Source organism: Lissotriton helveticus, chromosome 1_1 (assembly GCF_964261635.1).
Source record: "Lissotriton helveticus chromosome 1_1, aLisHel1.1, whole genome shotgun sequence".
NCBI lineage: Eukaryota > Metazoa > Chordata > Amphibia > Caudata > Salamandridae > Lissotriton > Lissotriton helveticus.
The window spans coordinates 626,057,747-626,071,910 of NC_136057.1; the positions used below are offsets into that span (position 1 = coordinate 626,057,747).

The window sequence follows — 14,164 nt, forward strand, 5'->3', positions numbered from 1 at the left end:
TCTGGGTCTTAAAAGACTTATGTGATATCATGGTGCCACCTGGTACAAAATGTGCTGTTTTTACCATTCCCATAAGAAAGGAGGAGAAATAGCAACCGAGTTTTATGAGTACCTCATTTTTCAAAAGCAACTGAATGGGCAGTGTTCAAGGAAAGAAAATATTGTGTTGGCTTTAAGTACCTCAAGAGAGACCCTTTGGGCTGCTTACTATCTTAGTGTTCTGTTATCTGATAGAAACTTCTAGCTGCAGATTTATTTTACCTTAGACTTCTCCAATGGTGTCAGACCGGATCTGGAATTGTTTTGTGAGCTGTACCCCTGCATGCTTGTAGGTGGCATTGATCAGCTCGGCATAGGATCTTCCACACTAGAAATGACATTCACTGTGCCTATACAGATGCCACCCACATGTGCTGATGTCAATTCTTTTCTTTCGGCGCCAGTCAGCTCAGATACGGGAAGAGATACCTCTTAGTCATTTTATGACTAGGTTTTTTCAGTGTTGTTTTGACTCTTTTTTGAGGATATCTTCCTGGTGTGCAGGAATATGTCATCTAAGAAGGCTGGCTTTAAGCCATGAGATGCCTGTTACCGGCAGATGTAACAGACCAGCACCTTGTTTGCCTTTGGTGCCTTGAGCGGGGCCCTGACCCGATAACCTGTCCCGACTGCCGCGCCATGCATCCAGAGACCTGGAGGGAGTGATCCCTCCAGCTTCTTCTGGCTCAATGTGCGACCCCACAACGATTTAGGTCCTGATAAAGAGCAAGATCCTGGAAGCAGTCGCGGAGCCCCAGGTCGTCATTACACTCCAAGTCGTCAAGCCACTTGGGTCTGTCCAGACATAAACAGAAGTCGAAGTGTCCTTCAACTTCACCTTGTCCATCAGCCGACGAGACGAAGAAGTGTCGCCTCTTAAGGCCTGGCTCTGCCGTTGAGCCAACATTTGAGTCGGCTTTGCACCTTCCCGAGTTTCCGGGAGCCGGACCAAACATTGACAAGCTTTGAGAATTTGTTAGACAATGCACCTTATATTTGGGCAGCTCGTTCCAACTGGTGCGCCTTTGGACCTGGCGAGTTCTGAAGGGGCCCTTTCTAGATCCATGCCAGCGGCTCCAGCCCCAGCAGCCCGTCGGGCCCCAAAGATCCACTGATGGATATGGACTGGCACCAGTTGTACCACCTAGACCTCCTCCCTATTCCCCCCCCACCCTGGCGGCCCCATCCTCGACTCCAACATAGAGTGGACGGACATCAGCCGACTCAGGAGCCAACTGGCTTCATGCAGTCCAGCTCGGAGCCTGAGCTTTATTCTTACGGGCTGGGACTCGATGAGGAATGGGAAGGATCGCCGGACCCTGAAGAATGCCAGCCTTCTGAAGACCCCTTTAGGGGTGTGAGGATCTGGGTGAAGCCAGTGCACTGGGCACCTCTCCAAATGCTGGTATATCTTCTGCTCCTGCCATAGCTACAGAGGAGAGAGCTTCATTAGCAATATGGTGTGGAGGGCTGCTGACGTCCTTAACCTTAGTTTTGCTGGAGGAAACCCATCCCTCTATTTAGCACACCACAATGTGGTACACCATGCAGAGAGGTTGAGTAGACCCTTATCGGTTTACAGCAGCAAAAATAGATACTACTAATATTTTGTAGTAGTGTGGGCGAGCAGTTAGGCTTATCAGAGGGTAGTGCTAAGCATTTGTTGAACTCACCAAGGTAATAAATGAAACCCACACTCAATGAATGAAGACCAAATTAGATAAATAGTATTTCTTTTTACATAAATATTTAGACCAAGAACTTGGGGTACAAGGTAAAGTCTTTTCGCAATATGAGAAAATCACAATAAATGCAGTAATCACTGTTTTGAGCTGTAAGAAAGTGCCCCTTTTTGCATAGTTACCCCCCAATGTTTGCCTGAGCGCTGAGGAAATCTGACCTGATGTGCCCTGGTTCCCTGCCAATCAGGTTTTCAGGGCCTGTGCTCTTTCCCAAGAATGTACCTTTGTATCCACAATTGGCACAACCCTGGCCACAGGTAAGCTCCTTGTAAAAGATATCATGGGTAGGTGCCAAGGGCACTATGACTAGGGAAGGCCTCTAAGGGCTGCAGCTGCAGCACCAATTGCACCACCCTTACAGGCCCTGCACCTTAACACACACACCCAGCCACTGCAGGTTGTGTGTTTTGTTGCAGAGAAAAGTGAAGAGTTGACATGGCACAAATTCCTGTGTGCCATGCCTGCAACCCACTGACTGAGGCCTAGGTAAGTCATCCCTCTTGCAGAGTGCACTAATCCTAAGGGGAGGGGGTACAGTGTACCCCTACAGTGTCTAAGTCCATTCTTAGACATTGTAAATGTAGTAAAGCCATAATGAGTATATGGTCTGGGAGATGATCATTATGAACCCCACAGCTCCATAATTGCTTTACTAAAAACTGGGAAGATTGTTAGCAAACTTCTCCACCTATTAAACCCACGCTGACTTCAGTGTGGGATTTAATGTAAAATGCACACATAGGGCATCTTAGAGATGGCCCCTCAAAATCGACCAGCCCTGGTGTGGTTCCTGAATGGTCTGCCAGTCATTTGCCACCAGAAGACAGGTTTTTGGACTGCTGGCCAGAGAGCCTCCGCTCTCTGGGTCCAGTAACAAAGCCCATCCAGGGCAGAGGTTTCATGCCTCCTCTCCCCAGACGGGCTGGGTCCACTAGAGGGGAAGCTTCAAAGGCCTGCCACCATTGGAAGCTGTCCCTGACTTTTGCTGCCTCCAGCATCTGGCTCCCACTGGTTCTGGCCCTGACTTAGGATGGGAGAATCGGCGGAAAATCTGAGCTCAGAAGAGAGGTGTGCCCACCTTTGCCAACCCCACCCCTCAGGTGGGCGAGGCGAGGTGAAGCACACATCTCCGTGACCTCTGTCTTAAAGATGGGGGACTCAGTCAATTAGGAAGAGGCTCATGCCCCCACCCACTGGAGGGTGGCATAATAGGGGGTGTACCCACCCCAAGTAAGGGACCCATTGGTCGCTCATGGCCCAAGTTTGAGTGGCCCAACACCCTATGGTCTCCCCAGCGATTCTGACCTGGGATCTGGTGATCCCTGATCTCCCTCAAGATTCCTGACAATGCCTGCAGCCTCAACCTGAAGAGTCCCCCGACCACTGCCTGCCGTTTGCCACCACCAGACAGATTTCTGGACCCCTGGGTAGAAAGCCTCACCTCTCTGGGTCCAGGAACAAAGCCCATCCTAGGCAGAGGTGTCATGCCTCCTTCCACAGTAGGGCTGAGTCCATGAAAGGGAAAGCTTCAGAGGCCTGCCACCTTTGGAAGTAGTCCCTGCCTTTTGCTGTCCCAGCAACTGGCTCCCACCAGTTCTGGCCCCACTTTAGGCAGGAGAATCGGTAAAAAATCCAAGCTAGAAAGAGAGGTGTGCCCACCTTTGCCAACTCCACCCCTCAGGTGGGGGAGGCGATTTGAAGCACACATCTCAGTCCCCTCCATCTTGAAGATGAGGGGACTCATCCACTTAGAAAGAGGCTCATGCACCTTCCCACTGGAGGGTGGCATAATAGGAGATGTACCCACTCCAAGGAAGGGACCTATTGGTCTCTACCTGCACACCCCTATAACATCCCCAAATTTTGTATTTAGGGGTGACCCTGAAACCTGGCTCCTCAGATTCGAGGAAGAAAGCAGAAGGACATAAGAGCTGTGCTGACCCAGGAAGGAGAAGAGGACACCAACTGCTTTAGCCCCAGTCCTACCGGCCTGTCCTGTCCACGACCTACCTACAGCAAGAACTCCAGCGAGGCCAGCAGCCAGAACCCCCAGAGCCCGAAAGGCCTGCCCTGTGACTTTCCCACAGACTCTGTCTCCTGTGAGCACTGGATTTGCTCAATCCAAGACTTACCTCCACAATCTGGAATCCGGTGGCTCCGCGATTCTGCACCACTCTTCACCTGACGCCCACGGCCCAAGTTTCAGTGGCCCAACACCTCAAGGGGGTCTCTCCAGCGATCCTGACCTTGGATCTCGTAATCCCCAACCTCCCTCAACACTCCTGACAATGCCTGGAGCCTCAACCTGAAGGATCCCCCCGACCGCGACCGGAGCTGGTAAGAAAACCCGACCCCAGAAGACACCCTTGCAGCCTAAGCCCCACGGCCTTGGGTATCTCCAAGCATCCCTCAAGATCCTAAATTACCTCTCCAGCCAGTGGTCACCTTCAGGGAGTCTTCCTGGACGAGCCTGCAGCATCTTTCCAAAACTAAAGGCCTCCATTGGAAAGCACAGGGTCCCTGATGCCCATTTTGCACCCTGCACCTGACCGCCCAAGTGCCGCTGATGATGCAGCTCCTGTGCCAGTCGTGGGCCCCTACAGTGCTGACCTTAACCTAAGGAGCTTGCTGCCACAACCGAGTGGTCTGCTCTTCAGCAATCCCTAACCGAATGCTCCCTTAGCCCCATTGGCTAACACTGGGCCCCTGCACTCTGCACCCAGCCTTGAGGAACCTTGGTCGAAACCCCAAAGCTCACCTTCATGCGTCGAGTACTTACCTCCAAAGCTGATAACCATTTTTCTCCTATAGGAGCCCATGTTATAAAATTATGGTCCTAAAATTGTTCTAATTGTTGATTTGTTATAGTATGAAGAAAAGTGAACCTAATTAGCGAAGTATAAAAAGTTGTACTTACCTTGTATGTAGAGATCTTAGGGTGGGGTATCTAGGCTTACCACCTCCAGTACTCGAAAGTAATCTGAAAGTACTTACTGTATGATACAAACTGCATTTAAAACTGATACAAACTTGTAAGAATTGTAATTTCAAGCACAACTGTATTAGTTTGAACAGTCTTGCACTTTAAAAGTATATATTACTCACATGTGACAAGTCCTGCTTGGTTCTAAAATAAAACATAAGTATTTACTTTATACTTACCAAATTGGTCTGGATTCAGTCTCTGAGTGTGTGCATCAGTCCTTGATTGAGTGAATACAATAAAGGCTTAACACACCCTCTGGATAAGCCTAACTGCTCGCCCACCCTACCACAAAGAGAGATATTAGTACTTACCTAATTAGCTTCTGCTATACCTCTGGGGACTCCCTGGACTCTGTGCACACTATACCTTACTTTGGTATAGTATATACAGAGCCAGCTTCCTACATGTGCAATTACACACAATACATTTTCTATGAAAGGAAAACGGCAATTGGAAAATCAATGCAATGCAGTTACTGTTGTAGTTCACCTTTAAGAATCGGAAGGTTTGGGGGCCAAGTTCACTGGATCATCCTGGATTTCTCAGGGAGCAAGGAAAATGGTACTGTGTAGCTGGTGCTACAAAGACATGGGGCCAAAAACAAAGGGGGACTTGCAGGCAAATCTGAGGGCTCTCAAGGGAGAGTAGAGGTCGGGAGGGCTTCTGGGGCCACAGGAGCAAAGCTGTTTGAAGATGCCTTTGCTGGACGGAATTGGTGCATTGAAGATGCGCAGCTGGGCAATGCGTGCAAGAGACACTTCGCAGTCAAGGGCTGGCACCTTGGAGCAACGATTCTGGAGCTGCTGGGCCACTGCTGAGGTGGGTCTCTGGAGTCCAGATGTGCCTCATTGTGTGCTTGCTTGCATTAGAGTTGGAGTCCGCCGGTACTCGGTTTTGTAAGTTTTTACAGTAAAGGGTCCGGTACCCCGGGTATTGGTGCCTTTCAGCTCTGGTGGGTCCTGAGGCCTCAAGACCTGGTGCAGAGGCCAAGCTGACCCTACAGAGCAAGTGCACCTTCAGCTGGCGCTCTGAAACATTGGTCGCTCTAGGGTGCTGGATGATTCTGGACAGGAAAGTCCTGTCCAGAATCATCCAGCTCCCTAGAGCCAAAGCCGTTTTGGAGACCTGTGGCTGCAAGAAGATAGTGACAAAGGAGGAGTACCCCCTGAGGGAAAGAAATAGAAAGGAATCTCTACTTCTAGAGCATACAGCTCAGGTCAGCACAGTGTGCCCCAACCCATTATCGGACAGTGCATGTCCTTGAAGAAGACCCCTCACTCACCAACCTAGTTGGTGACATGCTTCATCATCGGGGTCCCACCCCATAGGCCGAGTGCCCATAGGGTGTGCTGCGACACTTGATTACAGTGGAGCGGGTTTCTTTATTATATGTGCATAAAATACAGTGATAAGTGTATTAAAAAGGGCCAAAGCTACTCACTTCAAGACTTTATTCTTGAGCGTTCGAACCCTTATAAAAACAGATGTGGCACCTGTGCCTAACTAGGAAGGCTTTGGTGTCTCAAGAAGTGTGGTATGTTTAAAAATAGCGTAGTGTGCTATGTGAATCAAGTGAAGTTAGGTCTACATGTTTCAAGGACATGCACTGTCCGATAATGGGTTGGGGCACACTGTGCTGACCTGAGCTGTATGCTCTAGAAGTAGAGATTCCTTTCTATTTCTTTCCCTCAGGGGGTACTCCTCCTTTGTTGCTACATTTAATCCCGGGGACCAGGAGTTCCCACCTCACATAGCCTGTGCAACTTCCCTAACCCTCCCTTCTGTTATATACACATTAGGCAGCGCACAGCTGCGAGAGCTTCACATATTGATATTTTACCCTTTACAACCATGGCCGAGAACCAGGGCCTTTCCTATTCCTCGCGAGAGGTTGAGGAGGTGATGAGTGATATGTCTATTTTTGTGGATATAGCTCAAAGCATTTCTGCAACGAAGGATTGGGAGAACTTAACAGAACTAAAAAGGAATAGAATCAGGACGATTCTACACGGGACGATTCTCAAACAGTATCTAAGTAACAACATGGCGCCGAAGGGACTTTTAGTCTCCAACGCCCCCCGCATCTTCCTAGAAGATGAACTGTTTTGAAAAGACTGGGCTGCCATAGCGTGGCACTGCACACACGACTGGATAGTCCTAATTTTAAAGACCGCTCTAAGACTATCCGAAAAAATCCAGATAGAAATACAAGTGGCAGAAGGCAATATGAAAACCACCATTACAGGTTTAAAAAAGAAGCTAGACAAGCTTAATAAAGAAATGACGGATTACAAGGACAATCTGACACAACAAAAAGTGCAAAAATTTCAAAAAGATCTGAAGAGGTTCTCAATGGTGAAAGCATACCCTTATTCAGATCCAGAATATGTACCGCCGTCCAAAGGAGAGGACAACTCTGATGCCTCAAGCAATGCATCAAGCAATACCTCCAACTCCAGTGGGGGTTCAAGCGGCGGAAGCACTAAACAAAAAGGTAGAGGACGAGGCAGGGGGAATGGCAATTGGCCGACTTACAACCCTATGCCCATGCCAGCCTTCCCGGATCCATACAACCATCCACAAAATTTCCCAATGTATGGATGGCAACCACCCTTTCAACAGCCGTTTTTTCCTGTAGACCCCTACAGACCTCCTTTTTTAAACCGAGGCGGGAGAGGACGGGGAAGGAGAAAAAACGCCAACCAGGGCAACCAAGTTCACTGGGCACCGGAAGACCCGAGCACCACCCAGAACAGGAACAAATCCCAACAGGCAGGACCGAGCAATCGGAAAACCTAGTAACCAACCTATCAACGAGACCCCTCAGCAAGGACGAGGAATCAGTCCTAAACAAGGGCCTAGGTTTTGTGTCCACAGCCAACCTGGATAAATTCAGACTCCAGTGCGAACTATCTTCCTTTTTTAGGAAACTGAGACTAAAGGCCTTCTTTGAGAAGAGAACTAACACCGAGGACAATGCGGACAAGAATGAGACAGGGCTACGGAACAAATCCACATTCATGCCACCACCGCACATGATCCCGGTAGAGATCTCTACTTTTGAGCAAGCGGTCTTTAATGATGTTGAAAATGCCACACCAAAAAAGCCATTCATGAACCTCACAAAACTGGAGAGAACTGCACTGGATGACTTACAGAAATCTGACACCATCATAATCAAACCCGCTGATAAAGGCGGAGGGATAGTCATACTAGACAAATCAGCCTACCAGACTGAATATCTGAGACTACTATCAGACCATAGGAACTATCGGAGACTACCGGTTGACCCCCACGGAAGATCTGAGAAACGAGATTACATCACTCGTGGAATACGGAGAAGCGGAAGGCTACATCTCGAAACAGGAGGCGGATTTCCTATGTAGAAGTGAAGGGAAGGTTCCCTACTTTTACACACTCCCGAAAATGCATAAGAACAAAATACCACCGCCCGGCAGGCCCATTGTCTCCGGTTTGGGTTTCCTTTTTTGGAACCTTTGTCATGTTTTTGTGATGTGTTCTTTAAGACTCTGGTACAACAAACAAGCACCTACTTACAAGACTCTTGGATCAACTCACCGTGGACGACGACACCATCCTGGTGAGTTTTGATATTGAGAGCCTGTATACCAGCATCCCCCAGGATGCCACGTTGGAGGTACTCAAGAAGGTACTTGACAAGGCTGAATGGACTTCAAGAACCCCCAGAGAATTCATCTTGGAGTGTGCAAGACTAGTCCTCAAAAGAAACTATTTTCAGTATGAGGACAAAATATTTCTCCAGACCGGGGGTACATCTATGGGCAGTACTTTTGCCCCGAGCGTGGCAGGCCTATATGTACACGACTTCAAGGAGAAATACATCCTGAACAATACAAACCCCTATAGATCGAACATCTTACTATGGAGAAGGTATATCGACGACGTGCTCACCATATGGAAGGGCACTGAAGAGTCGTTACTAGCTTTCTTCAACTGGATCAACACACTTGATGACCTTTTGAAGTTCACCCACGTGAAGGACCCGAACACCTTGGTCTTTCTACATCTGACAATAACGAAGAAGCACGGGAGACTATCAACTGTCACGCATTACAAACCTACTGCTAAAAACAATCTGCTTTGTTTTGAAAGCTTTCACCCGAGACCACTACGCGAAAACCTGCCTTACGGCCAATATCTACGGATCCGCAGAAATTGCAGCGAGCTCAACGAGTACAAACAACAGGCCCAGGATCTAACACTCAAACTACGAAATCGGGGATATCCCGAAAAAATTCTATACAAAAGCCAAAAACGAGCAAGAAACCAGCCGAGAGCCGTTTTACTGGGGGACCAAACAAGAATTATGGATGAAACCCCTTTGACTTGAGTCACCACGTACAACACCATCTCCAACGAGGTGACCAAGATAATAGGGAGACATTGGGGTATACTCAACACTGGAAACCTGAGATGGGAAAAACCTCTGTTCTCTTACAGAAAGGCACGAAGTATCAAAGACACAGTAGTGAACACCAGACCTAAGAAAGAGACGGTGGAGAAAGAAACGGTACTCAACATCTGGGGTCTACCAAAAGTGACAGGCCACTATAAATGTGGCAGTTGCAGCGTATGCCCCTTCACTGAGAATACGAAAACCCTACAGCTGGAATCCAACAAAATATGGACGATCAGAGGACACACAAATTGTAACAGCGAGAACGTCATGTACAGACTGACATGTCCCTGTAACCTACACTATGTAGGGATGACCAGCAGAAAGGTCAAAATACGCATCGGAGAACACAGGAGCACCATCAGGTGCAAAAAAGCCAACACCAAGCTCACCGAACACTAACTATCGGTAGGGCACACACCAGATGAAATACAATGGACCATTATTGAGCAGGTAAAATCAGGAACCAATTTGAACCAACGTCTGTTCGAGAAGGAACAGAGGTTTCAACGCAAAAAACTGGTTTAAACGATAATATCCCGTGGAAGACTGTGATGGGATAACCACCTCTGCACACTTTTCGAGCCTATCCCATTGTCATTCTATTTTTATTCTCCTTTTTTATTCTATTTTTATCCTATCTTTAATATACTTGTTTCTGAATCATGACGCCATGCCTGTCTATAACAAATGAATCTCCCGGATGAACTGTTCGATATTCTTGCCTATTCGTGTCCCTGTCCCAGAACTCCCCATCAACCCAAAAGGGAGGAGTTCCTTTGTTGCATTTTTTAATTTTAATTTTAAAAATCTTTTTGTTCCCCCGCAGCACTAATTAATTAATCATTAGACCGCTGTGTATTCACAGTTCCGCATCGACCACCGGGGTTGCCATGGTTACTATACCGCTGTGCACCTCATGCCTACCTACGCACGACCGTAACTCAAGCGGGCTCCACCTTCCCAGCACTTCCTGATTGGTCCGCCCAGGGTCACGAGCGATGTCACGCCCATTCAGGAAGTAATGCACAATTTACTTTACCTTCCCGGCCCCGCTAACCCAACGCAACACGCCACGGGGCATTGTGAGCGACGACCAAGCAGGTTTACTACCAGATGAGCAGAAGCCGCAAGTAAGTACAATCTTGCCGACAGACACGCGAGGCGGCCCCGCCGCCCATCATCACTGTTGTGTTCCGTGAAGAACAAATCACGGACAATACACTGATCCCGGTTTGCCTGTATTCTTAATAACCCATAGGTAACGGATTTTGCCGTCTTGGACGCTCCGATGCCTATGAAGCGGTAGTCCCCGCTTTGAGTGTAAGCATAGCAGGATATTGCATTTTCCACACATCACTAGGTTTACAACAATAGTGTAAACCGACCATTGGGTGGCCCGTCCATTTAGCCGCCAGCATGACAATCACCTCCACCTGTATTCGAGCACATTTGGCGCCACATTATGATGGCGACCACTCGTCACTCCCCTTTCTCTCCCACAACCCCAGCCGTCCTGGCACATTGCCATCTTCCCACGACGCTAGGTTGTGTATTCACTGCAATCACACAGCCGTTTGGAAGCACTCTTGGTCGTCGTACCATATGACCCATGGTCATGAATAAAAATAAAAATGCTGACAATATGGTTTACCGGCATCACCACCCCACCGTGGTGAACTTATCCAGCACAATGACTGTTTAAATGTAAACCCTTGTTTTGTTTCCCCCAGTACGTAATCCCAACCCTTTTCTTTTACAGGTTTTCTCCTGAATCAGGAAAATATACCCTTTTTCACACCAGATCACCATTTTGGGGTCTGTAAATTGAACGTGGGCTGGACGCACCTTAGCGAGTGCGGACCACTCCGTCCAATCTTCACGGTCCTGACAAAACCAGAATTTTTTTTGTATTTTTTTTTATATGGTTGAAACATGTAGACCTAACTTCACTTGATTTACATAGCACACTACACTATTTTTAAACATATCACACTTCTTGAGACACCAAAGCCTTCCTAGTTAGGCACAGGTGCCACATCTGCTTTTATAAGGGTTCGAACGCTCAAGAATAAAGTCTTGAAGTGAGTAGCTTTGGCCCTTTTTAATACACTTATCACTGTATTTTATGCACATATAATAAAGAAACCCGCTCCACTGTAATCAGGTGTCGCAGCACACCCTATGGGCACTCGGCCTATGGGGTGGGACCCCGATGATGAAGCATGTCACCAACTAGGTTGGTGAGTGAGGGGTCTTCTTCAAGGACATGCACTGTCCGGTAATGGGTTGGGGCACACTGTGCTGACCTGAGCTGTATGCTCTAGAAGTAGAGATTCCTTTCTATTTCTTTCCCTCAGGGGGTACTCCTCCTTTGTCACTATCTTCTTGCAGCCACAGGTCTCCAAAACGGCTTTGGCTCTAGGGAGCTGGATGATTCTGGACAGGACTTTCCTGTCCAGAATCATCCAGCTCCCTAGAGCGACCAATGTTTCAGAGCGCCAGCTGAAGGTGCACTTGCTCTGTAGGGTCAGCTTGGCCTCTGCACCAGAATCGTTGCTCCAAGGTGCCACTGCTGAGGTGGGTCTCTGGAGTCCAGATGTGCCTCATTGTGTGCTTGATTGCATTAGAGTTGGAGTCCGCCGGTACTCGGTTTTGTAAGTTTTTACAGTAAAGGGTCCGGTACCCCGGGTATTGGTGCCTTTCAGCTCTGGTGGGTCCTGGGGCCTCAAGACCCGGTGCAGAGGCCAAGCTGACCCTACAGAGCAAGTGCACCTTCAGCTGGCGCTCTGAAAAATTGCCACCTAAAGACTAAATTACAAGGGAGTGACAGGTAGTGGCCAATGGGCCCTTTACCTGGAGTGTCTACACGTTCTATTATGCCTATCTCCTGTGGGAGGGGGACATAGAGCCGGCCCTGATAGGAGAAGTCCCACCATTCTCTCCAGCACATGTGGAGAGAGGGGTAGAGTTGGCAGAGGGGGGTACACCCTCTATTCTTTCTTCGTGTTCTCACCTATCTTCCTGCCAAAAGGGGGCGAGGACAGGACGCACTCACTCCATGTCAGAACTCTGTAGGGTGGTGACAGGCTGACTTAGACCAGTTGGTGACCACACTAGGGTTGGTAGATTTCAGGGGACCCCTTTAAGGGTTCCTCTGTGTGCAATTATTATTAGATCTCACACTGGAATCAGTGCAGGTTTATTAACACTAAATGTTTGGTACCAAACATCCCATAATACTGGGAAGCCATCATGAAGCTGGAGAACTCGTAATGACGAGTATCTAGCTCATGTACTCTCTATGGCTTCCCCGCTCACTTACAATATTCAAGAAACAACATGGATATTAAAGGAGCACATCTGCTCATGCAGATGTGTCCTCACCGGAGATATAGTGCACCCTTTCTTAGGACTATAAGGCCTGCTAGAAGAGTATCTTACCTATATCCCATGCAGAAACTGGGCATGACACACGGGGAGGTGCCATGTTGACTCTTTGGTTTTGTATTTACCAAGGCACACAGTCTGCAATGGCAGGGGGCATGGCCTTGGTGAGGGGCCCCTAGGGTGGCACAATTTGTGCTACTAACCTTGGGGTCTCTCTTCAGTGCCAATGCCCTAGGTACCAGGGGTGCCATTTACTAGGGACTTACAAGGGTACTGAAGTTAAGCCAATTGGGAAACAAAAGTTTAGGGAAAGAGCCAATTGGGAAACAAAAGTTTAGGAAAAAGCTTCTAGCACTGGAGAACTGGTTGGCAGGGACCCTGTGCACATCCAGTCGAAATTACATATTTTCCAGGCAAAAAGTGGGGCTAACCATGTCCAAAAGAGGCACTTTCCTACAGTGCGGTCTTGACGAAAGTGCTTCAACTTGAAGTCTCCCCAGCCAAACCCCTTTAATGAAGCACTTACAGACGTCCTGCTTAGGACTTGGTGCAAGCCCAGCACAGGGGCTCCTGTCAACGGACTATTGTCCACTGCCATGGCCATGCTCCAGGGGACCGATCATTTCTCACCCAACATCCTACCCGGGAAAGCTTGTTGGTTCAACCCTCCACCTCATAAGTAAACCCTACTACATACCCGCTGGACCGGGAAGCCAAAAAGCTGGATCATTTCAGTAAGAAAATATTTTCTTCCGGAGAGAGGTAAGATGGCGTCCTTGCTGTTGGATGTGGGAGCTGGTGCTCCCGTTCCTCCCTGCCTGAACAGGGGAAAATTAGCTGAGAAAAAACTCTGGCAGTGCGCGCACGGTCATAGGCGTACTCACCGGCCTCTCCAGGGCTGCCAATCCTGCATGAAAGAAATTAAGTTGGTGATGCTGCGGAACTGGCTGCTAAGGCTGTAGGGACTGCTTTGGAGGCTGCAGTGGTATTGGCACCTGTGTTGTGTGACTGCCTTGACGGCAGGCGGCTGAGTAAAGGGAAAGGGTGGAGTTGCCCTGGTGATGCTTCACAAGGCTGAGAGCGGGAGATCTCGTCTCCCGACGGATACGGCTGGAGCTGTCAAAAATCCTGAAATCACGGCAACATTGTATAAAGGTGGCAAGAACAGTAGCAATGGAAATACCTCAGGGGAGAAACGTGAGTGGGGTCAAAAAGATTTCCCCTTTGTTTACCTCTGAAAAAGAGAAAAAAATGACAGCATAGTACTGGACTGATGGTAGAGAGAGGCCAATCACGGAACCATTCTGCCGCACGAACTGTGGAGGGGGACTTGGTTGCTAAAACTAAGACTGTAACTGATTCTTGCAATACGGTGCAAGCTGCAGAGGGTGAAGCTCTGAAGGTGGCAAGGACAGGAGGGGCAGAAGGTGGTGAAAACCACAGCATTGCACCACTGGTCATTGCCAGGCCCATTAAAATCAATGCAGGCTCCACTATGCTGGCCCTCTATCAGCCCACTTGGTCTCTTCTGATGATGAGATAGAGTCAATCCTAAAGTTTTGTGCAAGT

General features: G+C 48.5%; 1 protein-coding gene across 11 annotated transcripts in view; it reads left to right on the top strand.

Moving 5' to 3' along the window:
• LOC144770317 (GLIPR1-like protein 1) overlaps window positions 1–14,164 on the top strand; it is a 1,599,314-nt gene that overhangs the window by 683,906 nt on the left and 901,244 nt on the right. The window lies entirely within an intron of this gene.